Raw genomic sequence first — 17,688 nt, 5'->3', positions numbered from 1 at the left:
CATAGGAAAACCTTGTCCCTACAAAAAAAAAACAAAACTAAAAGTTAGCCTAGGCATGGTGGTGCATGCCTGTAGTCCCAGCTACTTGGGAAGCTGAGGTAAAAAGATTGCTTGAGCCCAGGAGGCAAAGGTTGCACCACTACACTCCAGCGTGGGCAACAGAGAAAGACCCTGTCTCAAAAAAAAAAAAAAAACATTGGTTGCCACGAGTTGAAGGAGGGAAAGGTGAATAGGTGGAACAAAGAGGTTTTTAGGGCAATAAAACTAACATGCATGATACAATAGTGGATGCCTTCCTTATACATTGTCATTAAGTCCATTAAAAACGTGGGTTAGTAATGTAACCTTAATATAAACTATGGGCTTTGGTTGATAATGACATGTCAATGTAGGCTCATGGATTATAACATGTACCTTTCTGATGTGTGATGTTGATAGCAGAGAAGGTTGGGTATGTGTTGGGACAGGAGGTATATGGGAATTCTCGTACTTTCTGCCCAATTTTTCTGTAAACCATGAAGAATAAAGTGTATTTTAAAAGTAGTACACAGCAGGTCCTCAAACTCCTTCCATTCAAAGTCCTTTCATTAAAACGTATGAGAAAAACAATCCCTTCCTGCCAGAGCCACTGTCCATGTGGAGTTGGCATGTTCTCCCACTGTCTGGGTGGATTTTCTCCAATTCGTCTGGTTTTCTCTCACATCCCAAAGATTCAGGAAATTGCTGTGTCTACATGGTCCCAGTGAGTGTGGGTGTGAGTGGGTCTGCGGTAAGACCGTGGCTTGGCCAGGGCTGGTTCCTGACTTGTGCCCTGAGCTGAGGGGACAGGCTGCAGCCACCCTCAACCCTGCAATAAGTGGGTAGGAAAATGAGTGAATGAATGAATGAATAAAAATTATGGTCAAAATTTCATCAAGTAGATGATAATCATAAAAATGCAAGACAATAAAAGATGCAGTAGAAAAGTGCTCTGCAAACTCCCTTCTTTGCAATTACTTGTTTACTAACTGTGTGGTCAGAGGAGGTGCAAACATGTTTTCTTTAATCCCCCACCACTACAACCTCTGCTCATTGATTCACCAAAACTTGGTAAATCATTATTTTACTTCCTTTGATTTATCTTTCTTAAATGTCTTTATAGCTCATGTTTATTTCAGCATTTAGTATTGGAAGTGATTTCGTCTTTAGAAATTTGGTGATGTTCTTGTGACCAGAAATGTGCCTTAGAAACTTCACTCTTGTTTGTATAAATTATTTTTGGTAGAATTGGTTTTGTTACACATCTTTTCACTTAGAGCTGCAGTTTCCAAGGACCTATTGAGGATGTTAAGTGAAGATTTACTCTATTAATTGTTCTTAGAAGAAGTAAATATCTTAATACTAATAAAACTTTTTCTTCATCTCTGAGATCAGATGTCTTAAATGTTTAGAAAGATAACATTCACATAAAAGACTTTATGAATCATAGTGTTATAAATTTACTTATAACTGAAATTTCTTTCCAGTTCTGTTTTTTTTTTTTTTTTTTTTTTGAGACGGAGTTTCGCTGTTGTCACCCAGGCTGGAGAACAATGGTGTGATCTCAGCTCACTGCAACCTCTGCCCTCCAGGTTAAGGCTATTCTCCTGCCTCAGCCTCCCAAATAGCTGGGATTACAGGTGCTCACCAACACGTCCAGCTAAGTTTTGTATTTTTAGTAGAGACAGGATTTTGCCACGTTGGCCAGGCTGGTCTCGAACTGCTGACCTCAGGTGATCCACCCGCCCCTGCCTCCCAAAGTGCTAGGATTACAGGCATGAGCTGCCACACCTGGCGCCCAGTTCTACTGATTTAACATCATAGTTGAGTAACATAATTTATGAATTTCAGTGCTTCACCTGGTTATGTGCACCAAAAAAATGATTAAAATAGGCTAAACTATGTAAATAATGTATAACCAAAATATTTCTAATTTTTCAAAAATACATGTGACATATATAAAATAATCCTTAGCTTTGAGAAAACTTGTTTAGTATATTTTCTAATGGGAATATCTGACAGGAATTTTCCAACCTGGAATTGACCTGTTTCAGATATATAGACAAAGTAAAATAAAAGTCTAAACTTAATGCCTAAAACTTGATAAATTTTCCTTTCTATGGTGAGCTTCCAAAATGTCTGTCTCAAATGATTTCTGTAATTTAAAAGCCTGAGCAATTCTGGCAGACCTTCAGACTAGACCGTGTACCACAGAAATGAACATAAAATAAATTTCTGATACTTTTCTATCTAGAAAGTTAAAGTAAAATTTCTGTATTATAATTAGATAATTTATGCCATTGCTATAAGTAAATCATTTTGCAGGTGACTTTTGAGGGTCTGAGTCTTATCTCTGGCTATTCCTTCCATTAGAGGGAAATTTATGTTCAAAGTAGTTTAAAAACCTCTCTGGTCACCTCAATTTCTTCCTTAAGTATTCACCAAACCCAAGCTTTTAGTTCAGAGTAGGACATCAAAATGAGTAAGTTTTTCTTCTGAAACACAGCTCATTTCACTATGTTGAGGATGGTATTAGGGCCATTATAAGAACATAGTTTGCCCAAGACTCTCCAGTCTTACACTAGAAACCAGGTTAATTATAAATGTTTTATTTCTTATGGTGTTGATAATTCACATTTTACTTCTAACAAGATCAAATCTATTATGGTGTAGAAATATTTTCAAATATTTTATGCCATTAAATGGCAAATGCTTTGTGGACATAAAGAGAATGACTGTGTTTATGGTGGAATATACCCACTGATCATCTCCACACCTCCACATACAGAAGTTGATAATATCTTGGTCATTTTACAGCTAAGTAAATAGACTCTCAGCGAGGTTTTGCACCCTGCCTAATGTTTTCTAACCAGCAAATTATAGAAGTAGGATTCAAAGCCTAACCCAGAGTCCTTAACAATATATGCTGCCTTCATGAAGTTGGATGGAAAATATCTCAACTTGGGCCTGTGTTTCTCACACTTTTTAGTTTCCCCAAATAAGTTCTAATACAGTATGTGCTTAGCAAAAGAATATTAACTTATTTCTGATTTAGCACCCATTTTCACCATGGTGAGTTGTCAATATTGTATTTGGAAGATGTGGTATTTGCATGCTTTCTAGCATAACTGGTAAATAATTAAAATATTATAGGATTATTATAAGGGGTACAATCTTGTCTGTTTACAACACTGCAACAAAAACAATTTCTCTTCAATTCTTCTGAAAGGAAATGTTTCATCCCATACCCTGCCCTTGCTAGTAGAATACATGTCACTTTCCTATGAAATACTATAGAAAAAAAACTTGGCTTTATCTGAATTTGCTCTTCAACTTGAAGTCTTGTTCCATTGTCACTCAAAGCATTGGTTTGCAGTTTATTGTTCATAAAGTATCGGGGAACCCACCCCCAACATTTCAACGTAGGTTCTATTTTCGTAAGTGTTGGCCAGCTGAGAAATAAAGAGAAAGAGTACAAAGAGAGAAATTTTACAGCTGGGCCTCCAGGAATGACATCACATATCGGTAGGACCGTGATGGCCACCTGAGCCACAGAACCAGCAAGTTTTATTAAGGATTTCAAAAGGGGAGGGGGTGCAAGTACAGGGAGCAGGTCACAAGATCACATGCTTCAAAGGGCAAAAAGCAGAACAAAGATCACATGCTTCTGAGGAAACAGGACAAGGCAAAACAGAACTACTGATAAGGGTCTACGTTCAGCTGTGCATGTATTGTCTTGATAAACATCTTAAGCAACAGAAAACAGGGTCTGAGAGCAGAGAACTGGTCTGACCTCAAATTTACCAGGGTGGGGTTTTTCACTAACCTAGTAAGCCTGAGGGTAATGCAGGAGACCAGGGTGTATTTCGGTCCTTATCTCAACCACATAAGATAGGCACTCCCAGAGCAGCCATTTATAGACCTCCCGCCAGGAATGCATTCCTTCCCCCAGGGTATTAATTATTAATATTCCTTGCTAGGAAAAGAATTTAGCAATATCTTCCCTACTTACACGTCCATTTATAGGCTCTCTGCAAGAAGAAAAATAGGGCTCTATTTTGCACGACCCCGCAGGCAGTCAGACCTTATGGTTGTCTTCCCTTGTTCCCTGAAAATCGCTGTTATTCTGTTCTTTTTCAAGGTGCACTGATTTCATATTGTTCAAACATACATGTTTTACAATCAATTTGTACAGTTAACACAATTATCACCGTGGTCCTGAGGTGATATACCTACTCAGCTTATGAAGATAACAGGATGAAGAGATTAAAGTAAGACAGGCATAAGAAATTATAAGAGTATTATTTGGGAACTAGTAAATGTACATGAAATCTTCACAATTTATGTTCCTCTGCCGCAGCTCCAGTCGGTCCCTCCGTTTGGGGTCCCTGACTTCCTGTAACAATAAAGTAGATGGCTGACACAGTAATTAAATCTCACGAGGTGTAGCAAATGGAATGGGTATAAGAAAAGCCACATGCATCCTGGAATTTACATTATTGAGAAAATTCAGAGAAGACAATACATCTTTTTACAGTTGGGGGATTGGAATGATACTTTTTAACAAGTTAATATGTATATTTGTTTTCTCTTAGAAAAACTTAAATTTGAATGTCCAAAGAAATAAAAGAATACCTTACAAAAATAAGTGAAATAGCCAGGAAATATTGAAAGTTTAGAACTTGGTGTTTATTTCACAGTCCCACTTCTCACATTGCTCCTTCATACTCAGACGCTACCCATCCCAACCCTGACCATCTCTGCTAGCCTCTCAACAACCAGCATTTTCCTGGTATTTAAATTACTTGGCTAATGAAAGCAATTTCTTATTTATATTGAAGTCATGTCCCTTCTATGAGACTTGCAGGTGAAGAGATTCATTTCCTTTGTTTTGATACTACGTTCCCAAATGTTTTGAAGATGGCCAGTTGCTATAATTCAACTACTATATTTGTAGGTGCCCCCTTTTTACATGATTTGCTGCTACATGATAATAACAGCTAATATTGAGCAATTATTATGCCGTCAGGCGCCATGCTACACGTAAAGGCTTAAACTATCCTATTTAGTCATCAGCAATCCAAACAGGTATATATGGTTATTAAATCCATTTTTTTGATGAGCCTAGAGACATAGAGAAACTTGCCTGAAGTTACAAAAGTGGCAAAGGACAGAGATAACAAATTAGCCAGAACCCAAATTAGCCTGTCATCAGGGATAGTATTACTGTTCTACACTGCATCCCTATGCCCTTTGTGTGATGCTTATACAGTTAGGGCAGTATTTGAGATCTTTTTAAGTAGTCTCATTTTTGGATCCAACTAATTATTACCAATATTATTCTTCCCATCTGTCAGTTTTCTGTTTATCTCTCAGTCTCTTAGCCAAGTTTCCAAAGAGATTTTTGAATTCCCCTAGATAATAAACATTGAGATCAGAAACTGTTTAACCCTGTACAAATGCTGTCATTTCTACAGAGTTGAAAGAAAAAGTATAAACTGGAAAATTGGAGCTCTAGAGTAGTTTGGGATACATACCATTACAATAGCTATTTTTTACATAATCATTTTGGTTTTTTATGAAGATTATTGGCTGAAGTGTGTTGTTGTCTTAGTTTAAGTTGTACACATTAACATAAATACAGAGTAAAGGAAAGTAACTAGTTTGCATTTTATAAAAGTACTTGGCATTAATAGGATGTATGCACTCTGAAAGTCTAGATGATATAATTGCACTAATTCTCTTCTTCTGATAGATTTAAGTGATACCAGAATATATTTCTTTCTAATTAGATTGTTCCAACAAGAATAACTCAGTATCATGTACATTTAGAGCTCAATAGAACAGGACATCTGGAATTTTAACAACATAATGAGGGTCTTCTTTTTGGCTTTCTGTACATCAAGCTTTGAAAGATATCTTTAAAATTATTCCTATAAGACTTGTTTGCTCCTACTTAGAAATTTCATTCTGAATAAAGTGAATTTTTTTAACCAACAAAGTGCAGCCTGTACCCAAAGAATAACTAATTGTGTAATATTTTCAAATAGGTTTTATGCTGTTATGTAAGAGAAGAATCCATTTAAAGAATTTTTAAAACCAAGTAATGTCTAATTCAATGTGAACACTGAGTAGAATGAAAAAATACCTACAAAAGTTCATCATAAATACATTTAATCACCCAATATGTATGTCTTGTTTCTTAATGTGTTCTGTTCCTCTGTGTTCTATTATACCTTTTCCTTTTTGTATAGTCTTGTATTGTCTTTGTATTGTCTTGCTCTGTTGCCCAAACTAGAGTGCAGTGGCATGATCTTGGCTCACTGCAAACTCTGCCTCCCAGGTTCAAGCGATTCTCCTGCCTCAGCCTCTTGAGTAGCTGGATTACAGACATGCACTATCACGCCCAGCTAACTTTTGTATTTTTAGTAGAGGTTTAAAGGATGTGTTGACTTTAACATACACACTTTTGATCTTTTTATTTATCAACTAATTTTTTCTAAGAACATAGGTACATAACAAAAGTCAGTAAATTCTCAGTTATTAAGGTTTATGAGAGGGCTCACTTATATTTCTTAAATGTTATTTACAAAGGAGTTTATTCTACATTGTGCTCAAAAATTAGAATATTCCAATTGTTACCAGGGGTGGGTGTCCAGCTTCTTGGCGTTTTGAGCAAAGAATTGGACAAAACGCACAAACAAAGCTGGGAAAGAATGAAGCAACAAAAGCAGAAATTTATTGAAAACAAAAGTACATTCCACAGGGTGGGAGCAGGCCCGAGCATAGGGGCTCAAGGGCCTGGTCACAGAATTTTCTGGGGTTTATATACCCTCTAGAGGTTTCCCATTGGCCACTTGGTGTACGTCCCATGCAAATGAAGTAGCCCATCATCAGTCTGATTGTTTGCAGAGAGCTTTTCACAACCATCAGAGGCTGAAGTGAAGTTACAAAGGTTACACCCTATGCAAACATCTAATTAGCTGTGGAAGGCAGCCACAGAGGCTAAAGTGAAGTTACAAAGTTACACTTCTATGCACACCAAGAGTTGGCCTGCAATCAGTGTGATCGGTTGTGGAAAGCAACCCATTAGAGGTACTTTCAATTTTCCATCTGCCACTCATCAAAAGAAAGAGTGGGTTGCAAAGGAAGTAGTCTACAGTCCTTTTGTTACTTAGGTGTGGAAAGTTGGGGGGTTCCTTTTGATTTAGTTCTAGGAAGTCAGCATGAATCGACCTTAGGTTCCCTGAGTCCAGACCCTATCATCCTGCCTCAATTCCATTGACCAAATTCCATTTAGTTGTCTATGAGGTTACATGGGGTACCTTTACGTCCTTTTCTTTTTTACCGTTTTCTAGGATAGAGTCTCAAGAAACTTTGCCTATAACCTAATATCACTTAGTGTAGAGATAATTAATTCTGCTGATAATTATTTGCAATCAACTAACTAGGATAATTGCCTCACTTTTCAAATTGTACAGCTATAGCTTATAAAACATAATTATAGTGGGCCAGGCGAGGTGGCTCATGCCTGTAATCCCAGCACTTTGGGAGGCCGAAGCAGGCGGATCACGAGGTTGGGAGATAGAGACTATCCTGGCTAACATGGTGAAACCCTGTCTCTACTAAAAATACAAAAAATTAGCCACGTGTGGTGGCAGGTGCCTGTTGTCCCAGCTGCTTGGGAGGCTGAGGCAGGAGAATGGTGTTAATCGGGGAGGCACAGCTTTCAGTGAGCCAAGATTGCGTACTGCCCTCCAGCCTGGGCAACAGAGTGAGACTCTGTCTCAAAGAACAAATAATTATAGTGAGAAATACATTTGTGTGTACATATACAGTGTTTTCATGTAAGTTATGAAAGAATTCTAGATGTGATGGTATTGAATAGATTATCTCCTTGCTTTCCTGCTGTTTTCTTCTTGCTTTCTTCTTTCTTGACTGTTTTTCAACCAGGTTCCATAACACTACACAAACCAGTAAAAGATCCATAGAAATTTTCTTTTTTAAAAATTTAAGTAATTTGATGTTTTTGACACAGTCTTGCTCTGTTGCCCAAACTAGAGTGCAGTGGCTTGATCTTGGCTCACTGCAAACTCTGCCTCCCAGGTTCAAGCAATTCTCCTGCCTCAGCCTCTTGAGTAGCTGGATTACAGACATGCACTACCACGCCCAGCTAACTTTTGTATTTTTAGTAGAGATGGGGTTTCTCCTAAAAGACCATGTTGGCCAGGCTGGTCTCAAAGTCTGGGCCTCAAGTTATACACGTGCCTCAGCCTCCCAAAGTGCTGGGATGACAGGTGTGAGTCACCATGCCTGGCCTTTTTAAAATTTTAAGTTCTGGGATACATATACAGGATGTGCAGTGTTTTTACATAGGTAAACGTGTGCCATGGTAGTTTGCTGCCCCATCAGCCCATCATCTAGCTACTAAGCCTCACACGCATTAGCTATTTATCCTGATGCTCTCTCTCCCCCCACTCCTGCCAAGAGGCCCCAATGTGTGGTATTCCCCTGTGTGTGTCTGTGTGTTCTCATTGTTGAACTCCCACTCATAAGTGAGAACATGCAATATTTGGTTTTCCATTCCTGTGTTAGTTTGCTGAGGACAATGGCTTCCACCACCATGCATGTCCCTGAAGAGGACATGATCTCATTCCTTTTTATGGCTGCATAGTATTCCATGATATGTATGTACCTACCACATTTTCTTTATGCAGGCTGTTACAGATGGGCTTTTGTGTTGGTTCCATGTCTTTGCTATTGTGAATAGTGCTGCAAAGAACATATGTGTGCATGTATCTTTATAACAGAATGATTTATATTGCTTTGGGTATATACCTAGTAATGGGATTCATGGGTAAAATGGTATTTCTGGTTCTAGGTCTTTGAGGAATTGCCACACTGTCTTCCACAATGGTTGAACTAATTTACATTCCCACCAATAGTGTAAAAGCATTCCTGTTTCTCCACAGCCTCGTCAGCAACTGTTGTTTCTTGACTTTTTAATAACCATCATTCTGACTGGCATGAGATGCTATCTCATTCTGGTTTTGATTTGCATTTCTCTAATAATTAGTGATGCTGAACTTTTGTTCATATGTTTATTGGCCTCATAAATGTCTTCTTCTGAGAAATATCTGTTTGTGTCCTTTGCCTACTTTTTAATGGGGTTGTTTGATTTTTTTCTTGTAAATTTGTTTAAGTTCTTTGTAGATCCTGGGTATTAGACCTTTGTCAGATAGATAGATTGCAAAAATTTTCTCCCATTCTGTAGGTTGTCTGTTTACTCTGATGATAGTTTCTTTTGCTGTGAAGAAGCTCTCTAGTTTAATTAGATCCCGTTTGTCAATTTTTGCTTTTGTTGTAATTGCTTTTGATGTTTTTGTCATGATATCTTTGCCCGTGCCTATGTTCCAAATGGTATTGCCTAGATTTTCTTCTAGGGTTTTTATAGTTTTGGGTTTTACATTTAAGCCTTTAATCCATCTTGAGTTAATTTTTGTATAAAATGTAAGGAAGGGGTTCAGTTTCAATTTTCTGCATATGGCTAGCCAGTTTTCACAGCACCATATATTTGTTAAGGAATCCTTTTCCCATTGCTTGTTTTTGTCAGGTTTGTCAAAGATCAGATGGTTGTAGATGTGTGGTCTTATTTCTCAGATTTCTATTCTGTTCCATTGGTCTCTGTGTCTGTTTTGTACCAGTACTATGCTGTTGTGGTTACTATACCTTGTAGTATAGTTTGAAGTCAGATAGCATAATGCCTTCAGCTTTGTTCTTGTTGCTTAGGATCATCTTGGCTATATGGACTCTTTTTCAACATAGTTTTGGAAGTTCCATCCAGGCCTATCATGCAAGAGAAAGAAATAAAGGGTATTCAAATAGGAAGAGAGGAAGTCAAACTGTCTCTGTTTGCAGATGATATGGTCCTATATCTGGAAAACCCCATAGTCTCAGCTTAAAAGCTTCTTAAGCTGATGAGCAACTTCAGCAAAGTCTCAGGATATAAAATCAATGCCCAAAAATCACAAGCATTCCATACACCAACAATAGACAAGCAGAGAGCCAAATCATGAATGAATGCCCATTTACAATTGCTACAAAGAGAATACAATACCTAGGAATACAGCTAACAAGGAAAGTGAAGGACCTCTTCAAGGAGAACTAGGAAAGTAAAGGACATATTCAAGGAGAACTGCACACCACTGCTAAAGGAAATAGAAGAGGACACAAACAAATAGAAAAACATGCCATGCTCAAGGATAGGAAGAATCAACAACATAAAAATGCCCATATTGCCCAAAGTAATGTATAGATTAAATGCTATTCCCATTAAACTACCATTGACATTCTTCACATAATTAGAAAAACCTACTCTGAAATCCACGTGGAACCATAAAAATTTTCATGAACAGATGCTATAGTTGACTTTTCCTGGTTGGCTAGGATTGCCATGAAAAAATACCATAGATTTAGTGGTTTAAAGAACAGATATGTACTTTCTCACAGGCCAGAAGTCCTACATGAAGTACAACTTCTGGTTGAGTAGAAATGTTAATAGCAGGAACTCTTGCCTCATGTCTGATTTGATTCTTCCTTAATTTACGATTTTTTATTGTAAAAATTATATAGCCATACAATGGACATGTGAAATAAAATTTCTACTGAAGCTTCCCTCCTTGGATTTCAGATGGCTGCCTCTTGCTCCCTCTTCACAGTGCCTCCATGCACTTGCATCCCTGGTGTCTCTCTGAATGTCCTAATCTCCTTTCTTAAAAGGACACTGGTGAGGTCAGATGAGAGCTATTAATATAATGTCATTTAACCTTATTACCTATTTAAGTCTCTGTCTCCAAGTATAATTACATTCTAAGGTACTGGGAGTTAAGGCTTCAATATATGAATTTTGAGGTGACACAATTCAGTCTATGATATGATTGGAATGTGTTCCCCAAATAGCATGGATTGGAAACTTAATCACCTTTGGGACAGTATTAAGAAGTGGGGACTTCCGGCATGGTGGCTCACCCCTGTAATCCCAGCACTTTGGGAGGCCGAGGCTGACAGATCACCTGAGGTCAGGAGTTTGAGACCAGCCTGACCAACATGGAGAAACCCTGTCTCTACTAAAAAATACAAAAATATCCGGGTGTCGTGGCACATGACTGTAATCCCAGCTACTCAGGACGCTGAGGCAGGAGAATTACTTGAACCTGGAAGCAGAGGCTGTGGTGAGCCAAGATGGCACCATTGCACTCCAACTTGGGCAACAAGAGTGAAACTCCATCTCAAAAAAAAAAAAAGTGGGATCTTTAAGAGGTGATTAGGCCATGAAGGCTCTGCCCTCATCAATGGATCAATGCCATTATTGAGGAGGTAGATTCGTTATTGAGGTAGCAGGTTCCTTATTAAAGGACAAGTTCAGATCCCTCTTGTTACCTCTTTTGCTCTTTCTTTGCTCTTCCTCCATGGGAATGATGTGTAAGAAGGCCCTCACCAAATGCCGGTTCCTCAATCTTGCACCTCTCAGTCTGAAGAACCATGATTCAATAAATTTCTGTTCATTATCTCAGCATTCCACAGAGGTAATGCAGGTTTAATTCCAGACCACCGCAATAAAGCAGGTATCACAATAAAGCAGGTCACATGAAGCTTTTGGTTTCCAGTGCATATAAAAGTTAAGTTACAATGTACTTTAGTCTGTTAAGTGTGCAATAGCATTATGACTGAAAAACAACGTACATACCTTAATTTTAAAACACTTTGTTGCTAAAAAAAAAATGCTAACAATTATGTGAGCCTTCAGGAAATCATAATCTTTTTGCCGATGGAGAGTCTGGCCATGATGTTAACGGATGCTGATTGATCAGGGTAGTGGTTGCTAAAACTTGAGGTAGCTGTGGCAGATTCTGAAAATGAGACAACAGTGAAGTTTGCTGCATTGATTGACCCTCAAGAAAGATTTCTCCGAAGCATGTGATGCTATTTGATACCATTTTACCACTTTGAAAATCGGAGTCAATCTTCTCCAATCCATCTGCTTCTTTATTAACCAAGTTTATGTACACTTGAAATCATTTGTTGTCATCTCAACAATGTTCATAGCCTCTTCACCAGGAGTATATTCCATCTCAAGAAATCACTTTCTTTGTTCATCCCTAGAAAACGACCCCTTATCTGTTTAAGTTTTACCATGAGATTGCAGCAACTCAGTCACATCTCAGGCTCCACTTCTAGTTTTCTTGCTATTTCCACCACATTTCCAGTTAAAGTTCCTCCGCTGAAGTCTTGAGCCCCTCAATGTCATGTATGAGGGTTGGAATCATCTTCTTTCAAACTCCCATTAATACTGTTGTGATTTCCTTTCATGAATCACAAAGTTCTCGTGGCAGAGAATGGTGAGTCTCTCCTAGAAGGTTTTCAGTATACTTTGCTCAGATCCATCAAGGCAGCTATAGCTTTATGAATGATAGCATGCCTGTTTAAAGTATGGTTTACTGAATATTTTAAGCCCACTGTTGAGATCTGCTGCTTAGAAAAAAAATTCCTTTCAAAATGTTAATGCTGATTGACAATGTACTCTATCACATAAAAGCTCTGATGAAGAGGTATAAGAAGATTAATGTTGTTTTCATGCCTGGAAACACAACATCCTTTCTGCAGCCCATGGATCAAGGAGTAATTTCAAAGTTCAAGTCTTACTATGTTAGAAATACATAAATGAAATAAATGCTATGGTAAAGGAAAACATGATTAAAAATATATGTACAGAATAATAGCAAATCTGTATATACAGAAATTTCTATGAAGGGGAAAAAATAGGAAAAATCCAGCAAACATACAATATTAATTGCAAGGTCTTTGTATGATAGAATACGTGATTTTCTTCGCTTTTTAAAATTTTCTCATGTGTCCCAGAATTAGTGTATTTATTACACATTACTTTAAGCAGTGTTCTAATGAATTAAAATAAGACCTGTATAAAACACAGATAATTAAGCTGTATAAAAATATCAAGTCAAAAGAATAATAATTTAAAATCACTAACAGTCACAGACTAAAAGCCAACTTCAATATTTGCAGAACATTGTAGAAAATATTCCTCTGTTCATACATATTGAACAGGAAAAGAGAAACAGGAGAAGAAAAGAATAATTTGAGAAGAAAGTGTTAACAGCATATATGCTCTTTTAAGTTAAATTCTATTTTTTTTTATATTTTGCAAAAGAAAAAGAAATGGGAGTAAATAGGAATATACTTCTAATTTTCAGGCAAATATTCTTAAGCAACATGGGTGATTAGTTTATTTAAAAATCCTCTGAGATGAAGAATAAATAAAAAGCACTGTTTTTTGTTGTTGTTGTTGTTTTGTTTTGTTTTGTTTTTTGAGATGGAGTTTCACTCTCATTGCCCAGGCTGGAGTGCCATGGCGCGATCTCAACTCACCACAACCTCTGCCTCCCATGTTCAAGCGAGTCTCCTGCCTCAGCCTCCCAAATAACTGGGATTACAGGCATGCACCACCACACCCAGCTAATTTTGTATTTTCAGGGTGATGGGGTTTCTCCATGTTGGTCAGGCTGGTCTTGAACTCCCGGCCTCAGGTGATACACCCACCTCGGCCTCCCAAAGTGCTGGGATTACAGGCGTGAGCCGTCGTGCCCGGCCTAGCACTGTGTTTTTTGGTTTTTTTGTTTGTTTGTTTGTTTTGTTTTAGTTTTTTTTTTGAGACGAAGTCTCACTCTGTTGCCCATGCAGGAGTGCTGTGGCGCCATCTCGGCTCACTGCAAACTCTGCCTCCAGGGTTCGTGCCATTCTCCTGCCTCAGTCTCCCGAGTAGCTGGGACTGCAGGCACCAGCCACAACGCCTGGCTAATTTTTTTGTGTTTTTAGTAGAGACGGGGTTTCACTGTGTTAGCCAGGGTGGTCTCGATCTCCTGACCTCGTGATCCACTCACCTTGGCCTCCCAAAGTGCTGGGATTACAGGTGTGAGCCACTGCGCCTGGCCTGTGATTTTTAACTGTGTTGACTGGCCCTCTCTATAAATGTTGAGGTAATTGACATTGTTATGTGTTCTTTTTTTCTCCCCCATCATATTAGTATGTATGTTATATTAGGTCTGTTTTTAGTGAGATTTTTAATATTTACATGCACCTATGCAACCATAAATTTTCTAATGTTTTCTAAATCCTCCTCATGATTCACCTCTTAAATTAGGTGTATTTTTAGTGAGATTTTTAATATTTACATTCACTTTTGCAACCATAAATTTTCTAATTGTTTTCTAAATCCTTCTCATGATTTACCTCTTAACTCAAATGTCCACTCTGCTCTAGCCCAATTTCCCAGGAAGCCTTGTGTTATCACATTAATCTCTCCTTATCATAAATGAATATAGTACTTAATTGTTTTCTAGTTGCTTCATTTGTGCTCATTTAGATTTATGGTTATTTTTATAAAGGCACTGAAGTAAATGCTTTTGTTTTCTTTATATGTGCCCCACAGTGTGCGACATAGAGCAAGTGCTAAATAATCCCATAAAAAATATTTGTGTGAGATGCATCTAAGTATTCAGAAAATTGTCTAACATGTCTATCTCTTTCTCATTCCGGTGTAGGGCATAAATAAAAAGTAAAATTAATCTTGAGTACCTTGCTCTTCACAAAATACAATTTGGCAATATGCTGTATTATTCTAGGTACACAGAAATCAGATTAACACAGGCAATTCTCGCTTTGCACAGTGGCGCAGAGTCAGAAAACTGAATTTAAGCTGAAACTATGCAAAGCAATTTTAATATTCAGTGGGGACAAATGTGACAGTTCCATCACTTTTAAAATGTTCATCAAAATAGTAAAAATTCTTACTATCATTTAAAATATATAGAGAAATGGAAAACTTCATAAAACTAGTATGTATTTTTACACTGTAATTTAAAACATTAGGAAATTGAGAAAACTATTTCTTTGTAAAAACTTACTGAGTAACTTGAACTTGGGTTATTTTCTTCTCATAGTGTGGCGTATGCTTTGGCGTGAGCATGTTTTCTATGTATCAGTGAATTGCCATCCTCTGCCCTAAGTGTGTCTCAGCTCATTCATTTATCATTTGCACTTTCAGTCAAGAAATATTTGAGTTCCTTGAAAGTGAAGTTTTTTTGCCAGCATCGATTGCTCTAGGACACCATTCTCCGTTTTGTCATAGCCACATTCCTCATTTGTATCTATAAGGACACCTTCACCAAGTTCCTCTGGCTGCACTTCTAGTTTTTCAGACATCTGCAGTGCAACATTCCCATTATCAGCTACTTCTTCTATAATTCCACTTGTGTTCTATTAGAATTTCACTTCCGATGTTCACCAGGTTTTGTTTCTTTGCTGCATTTTTTTCTTTATTGGCCATTGACCATTTTTGATCACCTGTTTTTGTAAAATATGATGTGGGTTTTGTAAAATATGACATGGGTTTATTACAGGGAAGCAACGTCATTATACTCTCTTTTTTTTTTTTGAGACGGAGTTCTTGTCGCCCAGGCTGGTGTGCAGGGCCTCTTGTATTCTCTGCTCCTCCTCATTGGGCCTATAAACATGAGCTAATCAAGGAGAGATAGATACCTAACCATGGGTACTTTCCCAAGGAGAAATTTCTCTCTTCTCTCTCTACTCGAAAACCACACGGGTCGGTGCACGGAAGAGTATGTGTTGGGAATGAAGGAGTAGGAGGGGAAAGAAGAGAGCAGACCAAGGAGAGAACTTTGCTTTGTATTTTGTTATTTATTTATTTGAGAACTTTGCTTTGAATACGAGTTTGAGTTTGTTGTTTGTTTGTTTGTTTTGAGACAGAGTTTTGCTCTTGTTGCCCAGGCCGGAGTGCAATGGTGTGATCTGAGCTCACTGCAACCTCTCCCTCGTGGTTTCAAGTGATTCTCCTGCTTCAGCCTCCCGAGCAGCTGGAATTACAGGCGTCCGCCACCACGCCCAGCTAATTTTTTTTGTATATTTAGTAGAGTCGGGGTTTCGCCATGTTGAGCAGGCTGGTCGCAAACTCCTGACCTCAAGTGATCTACCCACCTTGGCCTCCCATGGTGCTAGTATTACAGACACGAGCCACCTTGCCTGGTATACTCTGTTGTTTTTAAGTGAACTGAATAACAGATGCACAGTGACCAATTAGCCACAGGCTTTGAAAGAAGTGATGTGATTGGTCATTGCTCATGATGTGTTTGTTATTTATGCAGCTATTTGTCAACTGTAAAGCTAGCTTTAGTAAGTCTGTACTTTAGGCAATTATTCACAGTTAATATAGAGTAATAATTAAAACTTGAAGCATGTTTTTCAGGGATAAGTGGTAATTAAAATGTGGTAACTGAAATTTGTGCATATCTGGACTATGCAAAATGACTGCTGGTACTTGGTTTTAATATTACTTTGGTTTGATCATTCTATAATTCTCAAGAATAATCTCTTTACTCTCCTACAATTTTGTTCTTTTTCCATGGAGTCTTGCCCTATTGCCCAGGTTGGGGTACAGTGGCACTGTCTCAGCTGACTGCAACCTCCACCTCCCAGGTTCAGACGATTATTCTGCCTCAGCCTCCCATGTAGCTGGGATTACAGGCGCCCGCCACCATGCCCTGCTAATTTTTGTATTTTTAGTAGAGATGGGGTTTCTCCATCTTGTCCAGGCTGGTTTTGAACTCCTGACCTCGAGTGATCCACCAGCCCCAGTCTCCCAAAGTGCTGGGATTACACGCAGGAGCCACTGCGCACAGCCTCCTCGCCTACAATTTTCTAAGGTAAATACAATGTTTTCCTTTTACTGGTTTTCAGGAATGTATTCTATATTCCTTTCTCATTGAAGCTAGTAGCACTGCAAATGTATCTTTAGGTCCGTAAATAAGCCTGGATATGCAGTAATAGGAATATATCCAGGAACTCTATTTATTGTCCTAATAACTTAAATCTTGCATCTTTTTAATATAACTGTTAGTTGATTCAGCCAGTCATCTAACATACTATCTTACTTGAAGAAGCAGAAATGTGTGCACTGAAAAGCTTCAGTTTTTATACCACCATATATTATTAGCTTTCCCTTCTTCTTTGACAAACCGATAAAAAAAACTAGTTTTTCTTCATTGCCTATTAAATTTGAGGAATACTTTCCTGCTTTTTTGTTTAGTTTTATTGTGTTTTAATGATTTTAGTTCTTTATATTTTTCTTCTTTCAATGATCTGACCTTATTTCAACTACTTTGAATTTTTTCTCTACTTAATCTGTAAATATTAACTTTAAACATGCCGTGGTGTTGGTTTTTCAAAGCTTCTGAGTATCTTGAGAACAAGATTTGTCTCATGATTTATTTCCTCCTCCTGCTATGTTCATGAGTGTTCATATTAAAGTCTAAATACCTCATTAGTTTCTGCCTCAACCAGTTTCTTTTCTAGCATCCAATTCGGTAGCCACAGTCACTGACAGTGGCCAAAGTCTACCTTAAAAGTTTTTAGATGAGTTGAACAAAGCACAATTAATTTATCCCTTTGTATTATTTAAAGGGCTAGTTTATCCTGGTAGACTTACGTCTTGTTACTGAGATACTAAACATTTAGAGAAAATACTGATACACAGGATAACACCAGTTCTCTTTTTAGATTCTCCATCTTTCTTTTAGC

This window comes from Nomascus leucogenys, chromosome 4 (genome assembly GCF_006542625.1).
Source record: "Nomascus leucogenys isolate Asia chromosome 4, Asia_NLE_v1, whole genome shotgun sequence".
NCBI lineage: Eukaryota > Metazoa > Chordata > Mammalia > Primates > Hylobatidae > Nomascus > Nomascus leucogenys.
Note: the sequence above shows the minus strand (reverse complement) of the source record.